The 17,644-nt window shown below is 44.4% G+C and overlaps 1 long non-coding RNA gene across 1 annotated transcript; it reads right to left on the reverse strand.

Annotated features, from left to right (window-relative positions):
* Positions 1–221: 221 nt before the first annotated feature.
* Positions 222–17,015, reverse strand: LOC140480261 (uncharacterized). Its single transcript, XR_011961236.1, has 3 exons — positions 16,955–17,015; positions 3,884–3,968; positions 222–362 (listed from the first exon to the last, which is right to left on the reverse strand). It is a non-coding gene; the product is annotated as an uncharacterized lncRNA (long non-coding RNA).
* Between the last annotated feature and the right edge of the window lie 629 nt (positions 17,016–17,644).

Raw genomic sequence — 17,644 nt, forward strand, 5'->3', positions numbered from 1 at the left:
AAATTTTGTCACGTCTCACATCTGAGTAGCTGTCCATTTCTCTTAGACTATGAGGGTGTTTTAGAATCCTCGGAATGAGAAACATTTTAGATTAGATTAGATTACTTACAGTGTGGAAACAGGCCCTTCAGCCCAACAAGTCCACACCGACCCGCCGAAGCGCAACCCACCCATACCCATTCCCCGACATTTTACCCTTAGATTAGATTACTTACTTAGATTATTTTCTCAGCATCCAACTTGTCAAGTCCTTTAAGAATTTTGTATGGTTCAAATCGATTACCCCTCATGCAGCAGGGAATACAGGCCTATCCCAGAAATCAGTCCGTGAATCTTGGTTGCACTCCTAAGTATGTCCTCCCCTTAGTAAGGAGACAAAAATAAGCACAGTGCTCCAGATGAGGCTTTACCCAGGCCCTGTATAATTTTAACAGGACTTCTTTACTCTTATACTCCTGTTAGCTTGTAACAAAAGCAAACATATCATTTGTCTTTCTAATTGTTCACTGTACCATGGTAACATTCTGTTATTCCTGGAGAAGGACATGCAGATACTTCTAAGTGCAAAACTTCCAGTATCTCACCATTCAAAAATTTCTTTAGTTCTGGATAACTTCCCATTTTGCTACAGTGAATTTCATTGATGTGTTCTTGCCCACTCACCCAACCTGTCTTTGTATTTTCCTTGCTCCCTACATTGGCAATTCCCTTTGTACCATCTGTAAACCTGGATATATCATACACAGTCCCTTCATATCAGTCATTATCATTGAATGAAAATAAATGAGGCACAAATACTTTTACAGGTTACAACTTCCTAGCACAAAGGACAATTTTGATTGACAACAAGAACAGCTTGTGTTTGTCGAGAAGCTTTTTATTCATTTGGGGATGAAGACTCACTGAATGGGGCAGTATTTATTACCCACTTAGTTGTCCTTGAGAAGGTGATACTGATTTGCCCTCTTGAATTACTGCTGCACATTTAACATGTAAAACAGACAAAGTGTTTCACATGGGTTTTATCAAACAAAATTGGGCACCAAGCTCCATAAAGTCTCTGAGGGGACTGACTCTGAGCTGGCTGGCCTCACAGCCAATGTGTGCTGCTACTATTGGCTTCTGGATTTTTTGGTTCCTGGGCTGACTAGTCTGCATGGCCATTTTGTTAACTGGTGTCCATTTTTCTTGAAGACTGATTTCTGGGCTGCCTGATCTACACGGTCGGTGTGTTGCAGGCATTGTTCAGTTCTTGTTGGGGAACTGTTGTTTCACTGGATAGTTGCAGCCTGCATGTTGGTCTTTTCATTTGCTTTTGTGGTGGGGCTTAGCCCTTGCACTCTGTTTTTCTTTCTATTTTGCATGTGGTGTCACTTTTTTTTGGTGTTTGAACTGAACCCCTATGAGATAGTGGACCTTTCCAGATGAACTGTTCCTCTGTGGGTAGGCCTGGCTCTCTGTGGGTGGACTAGGCCTCTGTAAAGACTGAATATTGTGTGTTCTGGGAGGTGAGCATTTGCTGCCTTTTGGAGTGGATTCTGCCTTCAGGAGTGGACCATCCCCTGTAAGTAAACTGCACCTTTTATAATGAACTATATTCCTCTGAGTGGGCCTGGTCCTCTGTGGATAGACCAGGCCTCTATGGAGATTGAACACCTATGTGTGTGCTGTGGGATATGCATCTGCTGCCTTCAGGAGTGAACTCTGCACGTTGGAGTGGGTTCTGCCTTCAGTTTTGGACTCTGTTTCTGACAATTCACTTTTCATACTGGAGTTGACTGTGTTCCTGGATGGACGTTACATTCCGAAGAGAATTGTTTATACTAATGGACTTTGTGTACGAGAAGAGACTCTGCTTGTTGGTAATTGACTCTGTCTTGTTGCTTGTCAGGTTTATCACCTGCACTACCTTGTATGTCCCAGGATCTGGCAGGCCCCACTGTGAGCTGGGAGGCACATAGGTCATCCCGAAAGCTGTCACTCCAAGAGCCGGAGGGTGGTAGGCCACGCTGAGAACTGGAAGGTAGGTAGGCTTCCCAGAGAGCCAGAGAATGGGTAGGTCATCCTGTGAAACAGAAAGTGGGTAGGCTGCCCAGAGAGTCAAAAGGTGGGGAGGCTGCCCAGATGCTGGTCACCCTGAGAGGTGTAAGGTGGGTAGGCCGTCCTGATGCCAGTTGCTCTGAGAGCTGCAAGGTGAGTAGGCCATTGTGAGCGCTGTCGTCCCGAGAAGGGGTAATTAGATTAGATTAGATTAGATTAGATTAGATTACTTACAGTGTGGAAACAGGCCCTTCGGCCCAACAAGTCCACACTGCCCTGCCGAAGCGCAACCCACCCATACCCCTACATCTACCCCTTACCTAACACTACAGGCAATTTAGTATGGCCAATTCACCTGACCTGCACATCTTTGGAGTGTGGGAGGAAACCGGAGCACCCGGAGGAAACCCACGCAGACACGGGGAGAATGTGCGAACTCCACACAGAGAGTCGCCTGAGGCGGGAATTGAACCCGGGTCTCTGGCGCTGTGAGGCAGCAGTGCTAACCACTGTGCCACCGTGCCGCCCTTGAATCAGGATAGGCTGTCTTAGAGATGGCTGGAAGGTGTGTCAGAGTGGCTGAGAGCCTGAAGGTACATCAGGGCAGGCCAAGAGCCAGAAGTTTTGTGGGCTGCCTTGTGTGCTGTTGTTCCAGGGAGGGGGACAAGCTGTCCTAGACTTGGCCCGGACAGCTGTCAGGGCAGTCCACAGGCCGGATGGCGCATTGGGGTGGGCGAGAGCCCAGTGGTATGCAGGGCCAGACTGAGAGCTGGAAGGCGGGTAGGCCATCCTTCGCGTTGTTACTCCATGAAGGTACCAGAGTGGGCTGTCCCAGAGGTAGCCAGAAGGCGTGGAAGGTGATTAGGTAAGCTGGAAGGTGGGTAGACCATCCTGATCACTGTCATCCTGGGGGCGAGGGTTTGGGGAAATTGGATAGGCTGTCCTAGAGGTGGCCATAAGAGGCATAGGGGGCACCGAGAGCCGGAAGGAGCATGGGGCGGACCACAGGTTGGATTGGTGGAGGGGCGGGCTGCCTTCGAGTGGTTGGAAGTGGGGAGGGATGGGTGGCTTGTTGGGTTGCTGGGGACAGTCTGTATTCAATGCAGAGTTCTCATTTGATTGGACTGTCTTGTATATATTTGTTACTGTTACTTTGAGATGACTGAAGGTGGGATTTGAGGTTTGTCCTCACTTCCCTGAAAACTGGTTGTACGCTGGGATTTGGGGTTTAGCCTTGCTGTCCTTTCCCCTGTAAGTTGCTGTTTCTTGTATACAGCTGTTGATTTTAACTGTTGGTTTGTATTTTATACTGTTTAAAAAATTTTAAAACAGACTCTTTGGGGACTAACTCCGAGCTGGCTGGCCACAATAAGAGTACTTAATAAAAAGACTCTTAGGATGGATGACCATAAGACCATCAGATCATAGGAGCAGAAATGAGGCCATTTGGTCCATCGAGTCTGCTCTGCCATTCGATCGTGGCTAACAGAACAAAGAACATTATAGTGCAGTTCAGGCTCTTCAGCCCCCGATGTTGCGCCAACCTGTGGAACTAATCTGACGCCTATCTGACTGACACGATTCCATTTTCATCCATATGTTTATCCAATGACCATTTAAATGCCCTGAAAGTTGGCGAGTCTACTACTGTTGCAGGCAGTGCATTCCACACCCCTACTACTCTCTGAGTAAAGAAACTACCTCTGACATCTGTCCTATATCTATCACCCCTCAATTTAAATCCCTTGAGCTAGCCATTCCTATCCAAGGAAAAAGACTCTCACTGTCCACCCTGTCTAAACAACTGATTATCTTATGTAATGAAGATGTGGGTGTACTGTACCTTTAAGAGAGTTAAAAGCTAGCAGTGACAGCACATGCCTTCTCAATAATAAACAATGTAACATATGGTCCAGATAGCCGATTGCCTGGAAACAACAAAACAGATTTGAATGAGACCAATCAGTTTAAATTATACCATGGAAAAATACCAAATTTCAATCAAGTTTGAATTGAGTATATTGACAATCTTAAAAACTAAAGGCACAATCTGATGCTTTGCGGTATGAGACTGGGGAAAGTTGAACAGTTGGGAGGAGAACTGCCACAATACCAACAGATGTAGGCTGCTAGTCACAGCTCTCTGAGAAGTACCTGTCTGGAGAAGGAGTTTGCACAGAGAAAACGCTCAACACTGCCCTGGAGAGCCAATCTACCAACAAAGATAAAGAGAAGATTCAACCGCTGGCTGGTTTTAAAATTTGAATTTTTCTGTACATCTTAATCAGGAGTTTTATCGGACTAGTATCAGACAAGGGAAGGTAAAAGATAGCTTAGAGGAAGAAATTGTAAATAGTTGTTAGTTAATTATTCTCTATTATTCTTTAGGAGATAAAGTTGTTTATTTTTACTTTAAATAGCTCTTGGCCATTTGAAATTTTCCAGATTACTGCACGGGATAAATCTTTTCTGTGTTGTGGGTTTTAAATTAAGCATGAGAGTTTACATCATGTTGTAACTCTGATATGTCTCAATTAAGTCACCTTTCAACCTTCTTCTCTCTAACAAAAACAGCCTCAAGTCTTTCAACCTTTCCTCAAAAGACCTTCCCTCCATACCAGGCAACATCCTAGTAAATCTCCTCTAAATCCTTTCCAAAGCTTCCACATCCTTCCCATAATGCAGTGACCAGAACTGTGTGCAATACTCCAAGTGCAGCAGCACCAGAGTTTTGTACAGCTGCAACATGACCTCATGGCTCCAAAACTCAAATCCTCCACCAATAAAAGCTAACACACCGTGTGCCTTCTCAACAAACTGATCAACCTGGGTGGCAACTTTCAAGGATCTATGTACATGGACACCGAGATCTCTCTGCTCATCTGCACTCCCAAGTATCTTACCATTAGCCCAGTACTTTGCATTCCTGTTACTCCTTCCAAAGTGAATCACCTCACATTTCTCCACATTAAACTCCATTTGCCACCTCTCAGCCCAGCTCTGCAGCTTATCTCTGTCTCTCTGTAACCTACAACATCCTTCGGCAATATCCATAACTCCACTGACCTTAGTATCATCCACAAACTTACTAACTCATCCTCCTACGCCCTCATCTAGGTCACTTATAAAAATGACAAACAGCAGTGGACCAAAACAGATCCTTGTTGTACACCACTAGTAATTGAACTCCAGGATGAACATTATCCATCAACCACAACACTCTGTGTTCTTTCAGCTAGTCAATTTCTGATCCAAATCGCTAAATCACCCTCAATCCCATGTCTCCATGTTTTGTGCAATAGCCTACCATGGGGACCCTTATCAAATGCCTTACTGAAATCCATATACACCACATCAACCACTTTACCCTAATCCACCTGTTTGTCACCATCTCAAAGAACTTAATAAAGTTTGTGAGGCACAAGCTACCCTTCACAAAACATGTTGACTATCCCTAATCAACTTATTCATCTATAGATGATTATAAATCCTATCTCTTATAACTTTTCCCAACACTTCACCCACAACCAAAGTAAGGCTCACTGGTCTATAATTACCAGGGTTGTCTCTACTCCCCTTCTTGAACAAGGGAACAACATTTGCTATCCTCCAGTCTTCTGGCACTATTCCTGTAGACAATGATGACATAAAGATCAAACCAAAGGCTCTGCGATCTCCTCCCTGGCTTCCAAGACATTCCAAGAATAAATACCATCTGGCCCAGGGGACTTCTCTATTTTCACACTTTTCAGAATTGCTAACACCTCTTCCTTGTGCATCTCAATCCCATCTAGTCTAGTAGCCTGTATCTCAGTATTCTTCTCAACCACATTGTCTTTTTCCAGTGTGAATACTGACAAAAAATATTAATTTAGCGCTTCCCCTACCTCCTCGGACTCCATGCACTACTTCCCACTACTGTCCTTGATTGGTCATAATCTTTCTTTAGTCATTCTTTTATTCCTGATATGCCGATAGAAAGCTTTAGGGGCTTTCTTGATCCTATCTGCCAAAGACTTGTCATGTCTCCTCCTACCTCTTCTTAGCTCTCTCTTTAGGTCTTTCCTGGCTAACCTGTAACTCTCAAGTGCCATAACTGAGCCTTCATGTCTCATCCTAACATAAGCCTTCTTCTTCCTCTTGACAAGAAATTCAACATTTTTAATAAACCACAGCTCCCTCGCTTAACCACTTCCTCCCTGCCTGACACATACGTACTTATCAAGAACACACAGTAGCTGTTTCTTGAATAACCTCTGCATTTCAATTGTGCCCATCCCCTGCAGTTTTCTTCTCCATCCTAGGCATCTTAAGTCTTGCCTAATTGCATCATAATTGCCTTTCCCCCAGCAATAACTCTTCCCCTGCATTATATGCCAATTCCTTTCCATCGCTAAAGTAAACATAACCAAATTGTGATCACTTTCACCAAAGTGCTCACCTACCTCCAAATCTAACACCTGGCAGGGCTCATTGCCCAGTACCAAATTCAATGTGGCCTTGACCCTTGTTAGCTTGTCTACATACTGTGTCAGGAAACCAGCCTGCACACATTGGACAAAAACTGACCCATCTAAAGTACTCGATCTATAGTATTTCCAGTCAATATTTGCAAAGTTAAAGTAGCCCATGACTACTACCCTGTTGCTCTCAGTCCTATTCAGAATTATCTTTGCTATCCTTTCCTCTGCATCTCTGAAATTATTCAGAAGCCTCTAGAAACCTCCCAAGAGGGGGACCTCTCCTTTCCTGTTTCTAGCCTCAGCCCACACTACCTCAGCAGATGATCCCTCAAACGTCTTTTCTGGCACCATAATACTGTCCTTGATTAACGATGCCACACCTCCCCCTCTTTTACCATCTTCTCTGTTCTTACTGAAACATCTAAATCCCGGAACCTGCAACAACCATTCCTGTCCCTGCTCTATCCACGTCTCTGAAAAGGTCACAACATCGAGGTCCCAGGTACTAATCTATGCTGCAAGTTCACCCATCTTATTCTGGATGCTCCTGCCATTGAGGTAGACACACTTCCTGCTTGCTGGTGAACTCTTGCAATCTTGAAACCTCATTTCTGACCTCACTGCTCGCAACCTCCTGGACAATGGAACTACAATTTAGGTTCCCATCCCCCTGCTGAATTTGTTTAAACCCTCCCAAAAAGCTTTCGCAAATCTCCCCCCCAGGAATTAGATAGGCTTTTAAATCCCCCTTTTTTCACTTTCTCCCTGTAACCTTTGATCTCCTTAGCAATCAAGAACCTATCTATCTCAGCCCTAAATTTACTCAATGACCTGACCTCTACAGCCTTCTGTGACAATGAGTTCCAAAGATTCATTACTCTCTGGCTGAAGAAGTTTATCTTTATCTCCATTCTAAAAGGTCTTCCCTTTATTCTAAGGCTGTGTATTTGGGTCCTCGTCTCTCCTGCCAATGGAAACATCTTCTCAACATCCACTCTGCCCGTCCATTCAACATTGTGTAAGTTTCAATCAGATCCCCCCTTATCCCTCTGAACTCCATTGAGTATTGTGCCAGTGTCCCCAAATGTTCCTCATATGTTAATCCTTACATTTCTGTGATCATTCTCATGAGCCTCCTTCGTACCTGCTCCAGGGCCAATACATCCTTTCTGAGGTATGGAGCCCAAAATTGCTCACAATACTCCAAATGCAGTCTGACTAGAGCCTTAGAAAGCCTCAGAGTACACGCCTGCTTTTATATTCTAGTCCTCTTGAGATGAATGACAACATTGTATTTGCCTGCCTAACAACTGACTCAACCTACAAGTTTCCCTTCAGAAAATCCTGGACTAAAGCTCCCAAGTCACTTTGCATTCCAGATTTCTGAATTTTCTCCACATTTAGAATATAGTCCATGCCTTTATTCTTCCTATCAAAGTGCATGCCCTCATGCTTTCCTACTTTGTATTCGATCTGCCACTTCTTAGCCCAGTCTCCTAACCTGTCTAAATATTTCTGTAGCCTCCCTGCCTCCTCAGTATTACCTAGCTATGTTGGTATCATCTGCAAACTTAGCCAGAATGCCCTCAGTTCCTTCATCCACATCATTAATTTATCAGGTGAAAAGTTATGATTCCAACGCTGACCCTTTTGGAACACCACTAGTCATTGCCTTCCATCCTGAGAAGGACCCTTTTATCCCCATTCTCGGCGTTCTGCCAAACAGCCAAGCATCTATCCAGGTTAGTACCTTGCCTCTCCCACCACAGGTCCTTATCTTATACAGTAGCCTCCTGTGCAGCATCTTATCAAAGGTCTTCTGGAAGTCAAGATAGATAATATTCCATTGGCTCTCCTTGGCGTAACCTGTTCATTACCTCCTTAAAGAATTCTAACAGACTTGTCAGGCATGACCTCCCCTTGATGAAACCATGCTGACTTTGCCCTATTTTACCATACACTTTCAAGTATTCAGAAATCTCATCCTTCACAATGGATTTCATGATCTTATCAACAAATGAGGTCAGGTTAATCAACCTGTAATTTCTTATCTTTTGCCTTACTCCCTTCTTAAATGGGCGGGGGGGGGGTTACATTAGCAATTTTCTACTCCTCTGGGACCCTCCCTGACTCCAGTGATACCAGAAAGAGCACGACTGAAGGGTCCACTGTGCGTTCAGCTATCTCCTTCAGAACTCTGGGGCGTGGTTCATCTGATCCAAGTGATTTGTCCATTTTCAGACCTTTCAATTTTTCTAGTACCTTCTCCTTGGTGATGGCCATCGTACTCATCTCTGCCCCCACAACTCTCTTGAATTTTTGGGATTTTACATGTGTCTTCTACCTTGAAGACTGAAGCAGAGATTCAGTTCCTCAGCCATTTCTTTGTTTCCCATTACTAGTTCTCCAGCATCATTTTCCAACAGCCCAATGTCCATTTTTGCCTCTCTTTTGCCCTTTATATATCTAAAGAAACTCTTGCAATCTTCTTTCATATTACTGGCTAATTTACCTCATATTTAATTTTCTCCCTCCTTATTTCTTTTTTTGTTGCCCTCTGTTGGTCTTTGAAGGCTTCCTAATCCTCTAGTTTCCTCTGATTTCCCACTATCCTTCACCACATAATATGCTTTTATTTTGTTGTTATCCTATTTCTGACTTTACTGGTCAGCCATGGTTGTCTCATCCTCCTTTTAGTATGTTTCTTTTTTCCTCTGAATGAATCTCTGTTGTGTCTCCTGAATTACTCCCAGAAACTCCTGCCATTGTTGTTCCTGCTCGGCTCCTCTCCCAGTCAATTCTACAGAGCTCCTCCTTCATGCCTCTGTAGTTGCCTTTTTTCAGCTGTAATACCGTTACCACTGATTCCATCTTCTCCCTCTCAAATTGCAGAGTAAATTCTATTACATTATGGTCACTGCTTCCTAAGGGTTCCTTTACCTTAAGCTCCCTTATCAAGTCTGCCTCATTGCACATCACTAAATCCAGTGTTGCCTGTTCCCCAGTGGGCTCCACCCCAAGCTGCTCCAAAAAGCCATCTCATAGACATTCCACAAATTCCTTTACTTGTGATCCGCTAACAACCTGATTTCCCCAGTCCACCTACATATTGAAATCCCTCATGATCACTGTAACCTTGCCTTTCTTACACATCTTTTCTATCTCCTGGTGTATCTTGTGTCCCAAATCCTGACTACTGCTTGGAGGCCTGTAGATAACGCCCTTTTTTTTTGACCTTTGCGGTTCCTCAACTCCACCCACACAGATTCTGCATCATCTGACCGTATTTTGACTTAATTTCATCTTTTGCTATTAAGGCCCCCAACACCACTCCCTCTGCCCACCTGCGTGTCTTTTCAATCAGACACATATCCTTGGATACTTAGCTCCTCAGCCTGATCCCCTTGCCGCCACATCTACGTGATGCCCACCACATCATCCCTGCCAATCTCAATCTGTGCCACCAGCTCATTGACCTTATTTTGTATACTGCACACTGGATTCAGATACAACACCTTCAGCCCTGTACTGACAATCCCTCTTTTCATTGTTCTTCATTTATCCAGTGTGTTTGAAGTTTGATCCCTAACCTTTTCTAAACACTCTGTCCTAGTTTATGTGCTAGAGACTTTAATAACCTCTCCTGAGTTCTCCTTTCTTTTCAATTTTTTCATATTTTTCAATGCAGAATCCACTCCCAAAGATGTCAACCTGCAGCTTTGCTTCTCATTGGTCATTATACTTCTTGGAGTTTTCCCTGTCCTTTCCCCCTCCCCCAATTCCTGGTTTAAAGTCCAGTTGCACCCTATTTACCGTTTTTGCTTGAACATTGGCCACAGCTCGGTTCAGTTGGAGACCATGCCAGCGTTGCAGATCTACGCTGATGCCAGTGCCCCATGAAAAGGAACCCCCTCTTTCCTGCACCACTCTTTTAGCCATGTGTTTACTTCCCTTATTCTCATGACCCTATGCCAATTTGGTCATTGCTCAGGCAGTAATCTGGAGATTATGACTCTTGAGGATCCAATCTTTAATTTGGTTCCTCATTCCTGATAATCCCTGAACAGATCCTCTTTCAGAGTCCTGCTGATACTGCTTGTGCCGATGTGGATCACAACAACTGGATCCTTCCCCTCTCGCTCCAATATCCTTTCAAGCCGATAAGAGATGTCCCGCACCCTGGCTCCGGGCACGCAACACACCACGCAGGACTCTCAATCCAGCTTGCATAGGATACTCTCCATTCTGAGTCGAAAAGTGTGGTGCTGGAAAAACACAGCAGGTCAGGCAGCATCCGAGGAGCAGGAGAGTCGATGTTTTGGGCAAAAGCCCTTCATTAGGACTCTGACTCTCCAGCATCTGCAGTCCTCACTTTCTCCATACTATTTATCTCCTTAAATATAGAATCCTCTACAACTACCACTTGTCTTTTTGATCCCCCCTCCTGAATGGCCTCCTGTACCATGATGCCATGGTCAGATGGCTCATCCTCCCTACAGCCCTGTTCCTCATCCACACAGGGAGCAGGTACTAAAAGACCTGCTGAGTAATTTGAAGAGACAGGTTGTATGGAGTGTCTTAACAGGGGAGGGAGTGTTAGAGAGGAATAGTGCGCAAATTCCAGAGCAGAAGAGATTTGGAGTTGAAGACATGGCTGGTGGACTGATGAAAAGGTGGCTTGCATAGTAAGTCAGGATGAAGAAATGCAGGAATACTTGGAGGACTGGAGGCCCAGATGAAGTTATTGAGTTGCAAAGGTAAGGGATAAAATATTTGAAGGCATAACACTTAGACTGAAAATATGCAGCCTAAACAATACACGGAGTTATAACTCAAGAAAGAAATGTTCTCGGGATAGATGAGGATAAGCTCAGTCAAAGGCCCTGCTTTTAGGAGTGACTGAAACAGTTGGGGCAGCGATGTCTCACTGCTGGTGGACACTTCAGTGTCATTTTCTGGAATACAGATCAAGTTGTGCAACTTCTCCTTTAACTTCTCACTAGATTATAGTTACAGAATTGGCAAAAAATAGAACTTAAGCTGAGCTGTACATTCAAATGATGACTGTTTGAATTGATTCTTGTTGCTGTATATTGGTCTGTTCAGTTTTCCCAAAGTCCTACTGAACAGCCTGGGACGCTAAATGGTGCAGATTACTGACACTAACAGCTGGTTCAGAAAGATACAATGGTGTTATTAGAGAAGTGAAAATATTAGACCTTTCATTACGTACTGTAGCATTTAGACTGAATGGTATGTAAATAATTTTCAAACACCAATAATCATTTTCATAACTGGCATAGCACATGTTCTTTAATTTATAATTACAGTGTCTCAGTACGTAACAATGAATGCTTTCAAAAGTTCAGTACAGAAACATTTTTTGATGATAATCTAATTATGCAGACTTTAAACATATAAGATTAATCACTTTTGATGAAAATAATTGCGTGAAAATATTTCACAAGAGAAGAAGTAACACAGCTAACATGCTGATTATAAAACAAATTGAATAATGTGTGAGGTAAATATTGGTGGCTGATGTCTTCGACACAAATATCACATAATCAAAAAAACCATTCTGTCTATCATGCCTGGCCAGTTCTATCGAAGTCTCCAAGGTCAAACAGCTAAAATGATTTAAAGAACTAATGTTCGATAGAAAGAAAATATTTCCTTTTAGTGGAGTGATCAAAAACAAGGAGAAATGATGGTAAGATTAGAGACAGACAAGTGAAATATGAACTCCAGAAGCATTTCTTTACACAAAGATTGTTGGAAATTTGGAACTCTGTCCAGCTAAAGGATGCTAAGCTGAGTCCATAAGACCTTAAGGCACAGGAGTGGAAGTTAGGTCATTCAGCCCTTCGATCCTGCTCTGTCATTCAATCATGGCTGATAAGTTTCTGAATGCAATTCTCCCACTTTCTCCAGGTAACCCTTGTTCCCTTATCAATCAGGAACCTATCTATCTCAGTCTTAATTACACTCAATGACCTGGCCGCTCCAGTCTTCTGTGACAATGAATCCCATAGATTCACCACCCTCTGGCTGAAGAAGGTTCTCCTTATCTCCATCCTAAAAGGCCTTCCCTTTAATGTAAGGCTGTGTCCTCGTGCCCTAGTCTCTCCTATCAATGGAAACATCTTCTCAACATCTACTTTGTCCAAGCCAGTCAGTATTCTGTTAGATACCCTCCTCCCCTCCCCACCATCCTTCTAAACTCCATCCAGTATAGACCCAGAGTCCTCGAACGTTCCTCATATGTTAAGCTTTTCAATCCTGGGACGATTCTCATGAACCTTCTCTGAACACACTCCAGGGCCAGTATATCCTTTCTGAGATATGAGACCCCAAACTGCACACAATATTCCAAATGTGGTCTGACCAGAGCCTTGCAGTGCCTCAGAAGTACAACCCTGCTTTTATATTCAAATCCTCGCAAAATAAATGCCATTACTGCATTTGCTTTCCTAATTACTGACTCAACCTGCAAGTTTACCTTGAGAGAATCATGAGCTAGAGCTCCCAAGTCTCTTTGTACTTCAGACTTCTGAATTTTCTTCCCATTTAGAATATAGTCCATGTCATTATTCCTCCTACCAAAGTGCATGACCTCACACTTTCCCACATTGTACTCCATCTACCACTTCATAGAACATAGAACATAGAACATAGAAAAGTACAGTGCAGTACAGGCCCTTCAGCCCTTGATGTTGTGCCAACCGAAGCCTACCTAACCTAAACTAGCCCAATAACCTCCATATACCTATCCAATGCCCGCTTAAATGACCATAAAGAGGGAGAGTCCACCACTGCTACTGGCAGGGCATTCCATGAACTCACAACCCGCTGAGTAAAAAATCTACCCCTAACATCTGTCCTATACCTACCACCCCTTAATTTAAAGCTGTGTCCCCCAGTAACAGCTGACTCCATACGCGGAAAAAGGTTCTCACTGTCAACCCTATCTAAACCCCTAATCATCTTGTACACCTCTATCAAATCTCCCCTAAACCTTCTTTTCTCCAATGAGAAAAGTCCCAAGTGCCTCAGCCTTTCCTCATACGATCTTCCTACCATGCCAGGCAACATCCTGGTAAACCTCCTCTGCACCCGTTCCAGTGCCTCCACATCCTTCCTGTAGTATGGCGATCAAAACTGCACACAATACTCCAGATGAGGCCGCACCAGAGTCTTTTACAACTGCAACATGACCTCAGGACTCCAGAACTCAATTCCTCTACCAATAAAGCCCAGTACATCATATGCCTTCTTCACAGCACTATTTACCTGGGTGGCAACTTTCAAAGATCTGTGTACATGGACACCAAGATCCCTCTGCTCATCCACACTACCAAGTAGTCTACCATTAGCCCAGTAATCCATCTTCTTGTTACTCCTACCAAAGTGAATGACTTCACACTTAGCTACATTGAATTCCATTTGCCACCTTACTGCCCAGCTCTGCAACTTATCTATATCGCGCTGTAACCTGCCACATCCTTCTTCGCTGTCCACCACTCCCCTGACTTTCGTATCATCCGCAAACTTGCTCACCCAGCCTTCAAGCCCCTCCTCCAGGTCATTTATAAAAATGACAAACAGCAATGGTCCCAAAACAGATCCTTGTGGAACACTGCTTGTAACTGCGCTCCAAGATGAACCTATACCATCAACTACTACCCTCTGTCTCCTTCCAGCCAGCCAATTCCTAATCCAAACCTCTAATGCACCCTCAATGCCATACCTCCGTAGTTTTTGCATTAGCCTGCCATGGGGTACCTTATCGAACACCTTGCTAAAATCCATATACACCACATCTACTGCTTTACCCTCGTCCACTTCCTTGGTCACCTTCTCAAAGAATTCAATAAGGTTTGTGAGGCACGACCTGCCCTTCACAAAACCATGCTAACTATCCTTGATCACATTATTCCTATCCAGATGTTCATAAATCCTATCCCTTACAATTCTCTCTAAGACTTTGCCCACAACAGAAGTGAGACTCACTGGCCTATAGTTATTCGGGCTATCCCTGCTCCCCTTCTTGTACAAGGGGACCACATTCGCTATCCTCCAGTCTTCTGGCACTGTCCCCGAAGACAACGACGACCTAAAAATCAAGGCCAATGGCTCCGCTATCTCCTCCCTAGCTTCCCAGAGGATCCTAGGATAAATGCCATCAGGCCCAGGGGACTTATCTATTTTCATCCTTTCCAGTATTCCCCAGACCTCTTCCCTACGTACCTCAAGGCCATCCATTCTAATCACTTGTGACTCAATTTTCACATCAGCAACAGTCCTGTTCCTGAGTGAATACTGACGAAAAGTATTGATTTAGTGTCTCACCAATCTCCTCCGCCTCCACACACAAATTCCCACTACTATCCTTGACTGGACCGATACCTACCCTAGTCATCCTTTTATTCCTGACATACCTATAGAAAGCCTTAGGGTTTTCCCTAATCCTACCAACTAAGGGCTTTTCATGTCCCCTTCTCGCTGCTCTTAGCTCTCTCTTAAGATCCTTCCTGGCTACCTTATAACTCTCAATCGCCCCAACTGAACCTTCACGCCTCATCTTTACATAGGCCGCCCTCTTCCCTTTCACAAGGGATTCCAATTCCTTATTAAACCACGGCTCCCTCACAAGACCCTTAACTCCCTGCCTGACTGGTACATACTTATCAAGGACACCCATTAGCTGTTCCTTGAACAATCTCCACATATCATTTGTATTTTTCCCTTGAAGCCTATTTTTCCAATCCATGCATCCTAAGTCATGCCTCACCGCATCATAATTTCCCTGCCCCCAGCTATAACTGTTGCCCTGCAGTGCACACTTATCCCTCTCCATCACTACAGTAAAGGTCACCGAGTTGTGGTCACTGCCCCCGAAGTGCTCACCTACCTCCAAGTCTAACACCTGGCCTGGTTCATTACCTAGAACCAAATCCAGTATAGCCTCACCTCTTGTTGGCCTGTCTACATATTGTGTCAGGAAACCCTCCTGCACACATTGGACAAACACCGACCCATCTAATGAACTCGAGCTATAGCTTTCCCAGTCAATTTCTGGGAAGTTAAAGTCCCCCATAACAACCACCCTGCTACTTTCACTCTTCTCCTGAATCATCCTCGCAATACTTTCCTCTACTTCTCTCGGACTATTAGGAGGCCGGGTGACCTCACCTTTCCTATTTCTAACCTCTGCCCACACTACCTCAGATGGCAAGTCTTCCTCCATCACCCTTTCTACTGCTGTAATACTATCCTTGACAAGCAATGCCACACCTCCCCCTCTTTTACCCCCACCTCTGACCCTACTAAAACATTTAAACCCTGGAACCTTCAATAGCCATTCCTGTCCCTGTTCTACCCACGTCTCTGTAATGGCCACAACATCGAAGTCCCAGGTACCAACCCATGCTGCAAGCTCACCTACCTTATTTCTTATACTTCTGGCATTGAAGTATACACACTTCAAGCCACCTTCCTGTTTACAGGCACCCTCCTTCGAGATCGATGCCATGTTCCTAACCTCCCTACACTCAAGCTCCTGTACCCTAAAGCTACAGTCCAGGTTCCCATGCCCCTGCAGAGTTAGTTTAAACCCTCCCAAAGAGCACTAGCTCCCCCCAAGGATACTGGTGCCCCTCAGGTTCAGGTGTAGACCATCCTGTTTATAGAGGTCCCACCTTCCCCAGAAAGAACCCCAGTTGTCCAGAAACCGGAATCCCTCCCTCCTGCACCATCCCTGTAGCCACGCATTTAACTCTTCTCTCTCCCTATTCCTCGACTCTATCACGTGGCACGGGTAACAAACCAGGGACAATAACTCTGTTCGTTCTAGCTCTGAGCTTCGAACCTAGCTCCCTGAAAGCCTGTCTAACATCCTCACCCCTCTTCCTACCTATGTCGTTGGTGCCAACATGGACTACGATCTGGGGCTGCTCCCCCTCCCCCTTGAGGACCCGGAAAACACGATCAGAGACATCACGTACCCTTGCACCTGGGAGGCAACATACCAATCGTGAGTCTCTGTCGCCCCCGCAAAACCGCCTATCTGTGCCCCTCACTATTGAGTCCCCAATAACTATCGCTCTACCTTTCTCCACCCTTCCCTTCTGAGCAACGGGGACAGGCTCCGTGCCAGAGGCCCACATTCCCAATCTGTCCAAATCCTTCTGCAGCCTCCCCACCTCCTCAATACTACCTGTCCCTCTGCCTATCTTTGTATTGTCTGCAAGTTTAGCCAGAATGCCCTCAATTCTTTCAACTAGTTATTAATGTATAAAGTGAAAAGCTGTGATCCCAACACTGAGCCTTGCGGAACACCACTTGTTACCGGCTAACATCCTGAGAAGGATCCCCACTCTCTGCCTTCTGCCAGACAGCCAGGCTTCTATCCATGCTCACACCTTGCCTCTAACACATTGGGCCCTTACCTTACTCAGTAGCCTCCTGTGAGGCACCTTGTCAAAGGCCTTCTTGAAGTCCAGGTCGATAACATCCATTGGCTCTGCTTGGTCTAACCTGTTCATTACTTCCTCAAAGAATTCCAGCAAGTTTGTCAGGCATGACCTCCCCTTGATGAAGCCATGTTGACTTTGCCCTATTTTCAATTCAGGTTACAATTCTAAAGTGGGTAGAAGAAATTCAGCAGATCAGCAATAATCTAATTGAATATTGCAGACCAAGCTGAAGGGCTGAATGGCCTACTCTCATTCTTACATTCCCTTCTTTATTATTTAGTTAACAAGCCATAATTTCCTTCTTGTGTGACATACAGATTTCTCAAACAGTCACAGTAAAGGGCAGTAGGGAATGAACTGTTAATGTTGGTTGAACTAAGTCTACTTGGAAAATGACCGTAGACCACATTTGTTTTGACAGGCCATGGTAACATCAATCTGTCATGTCAAGCAAGCAGCTCTTTACTGAGATTTATTGTCTGTGTGAATATATTATTTATCGTTTGTCAGTAAAACAATGTTATACATGTACCATCATGCCCTAACTTTCAAGTCAGTTGTACGCTGCACTTTTGAACTACGTTTGACTGGTGGATTGAGAAAATGTTTAATTTCTTGGAACACTGCTGTGATGCACGTTAGTTACTTTTCTCTCCCCATTGC

Source organism: Chiloscyllium punctatum, chromosome 8, assembly GCF_047496795.1.
Source record: "Chiloscyllium punctatum isolate Juve2018m chromosome 8, sChiPun1.3, whole genome shotgun sequence".
NCBI classification, from domain to species: Eukaryota; Metazoa; Chordata; class Chondrichthyes; order Orectolobiformes; family Hemiscylliidae; genus Chiloscyllium; species Chiloscyllium punctatum.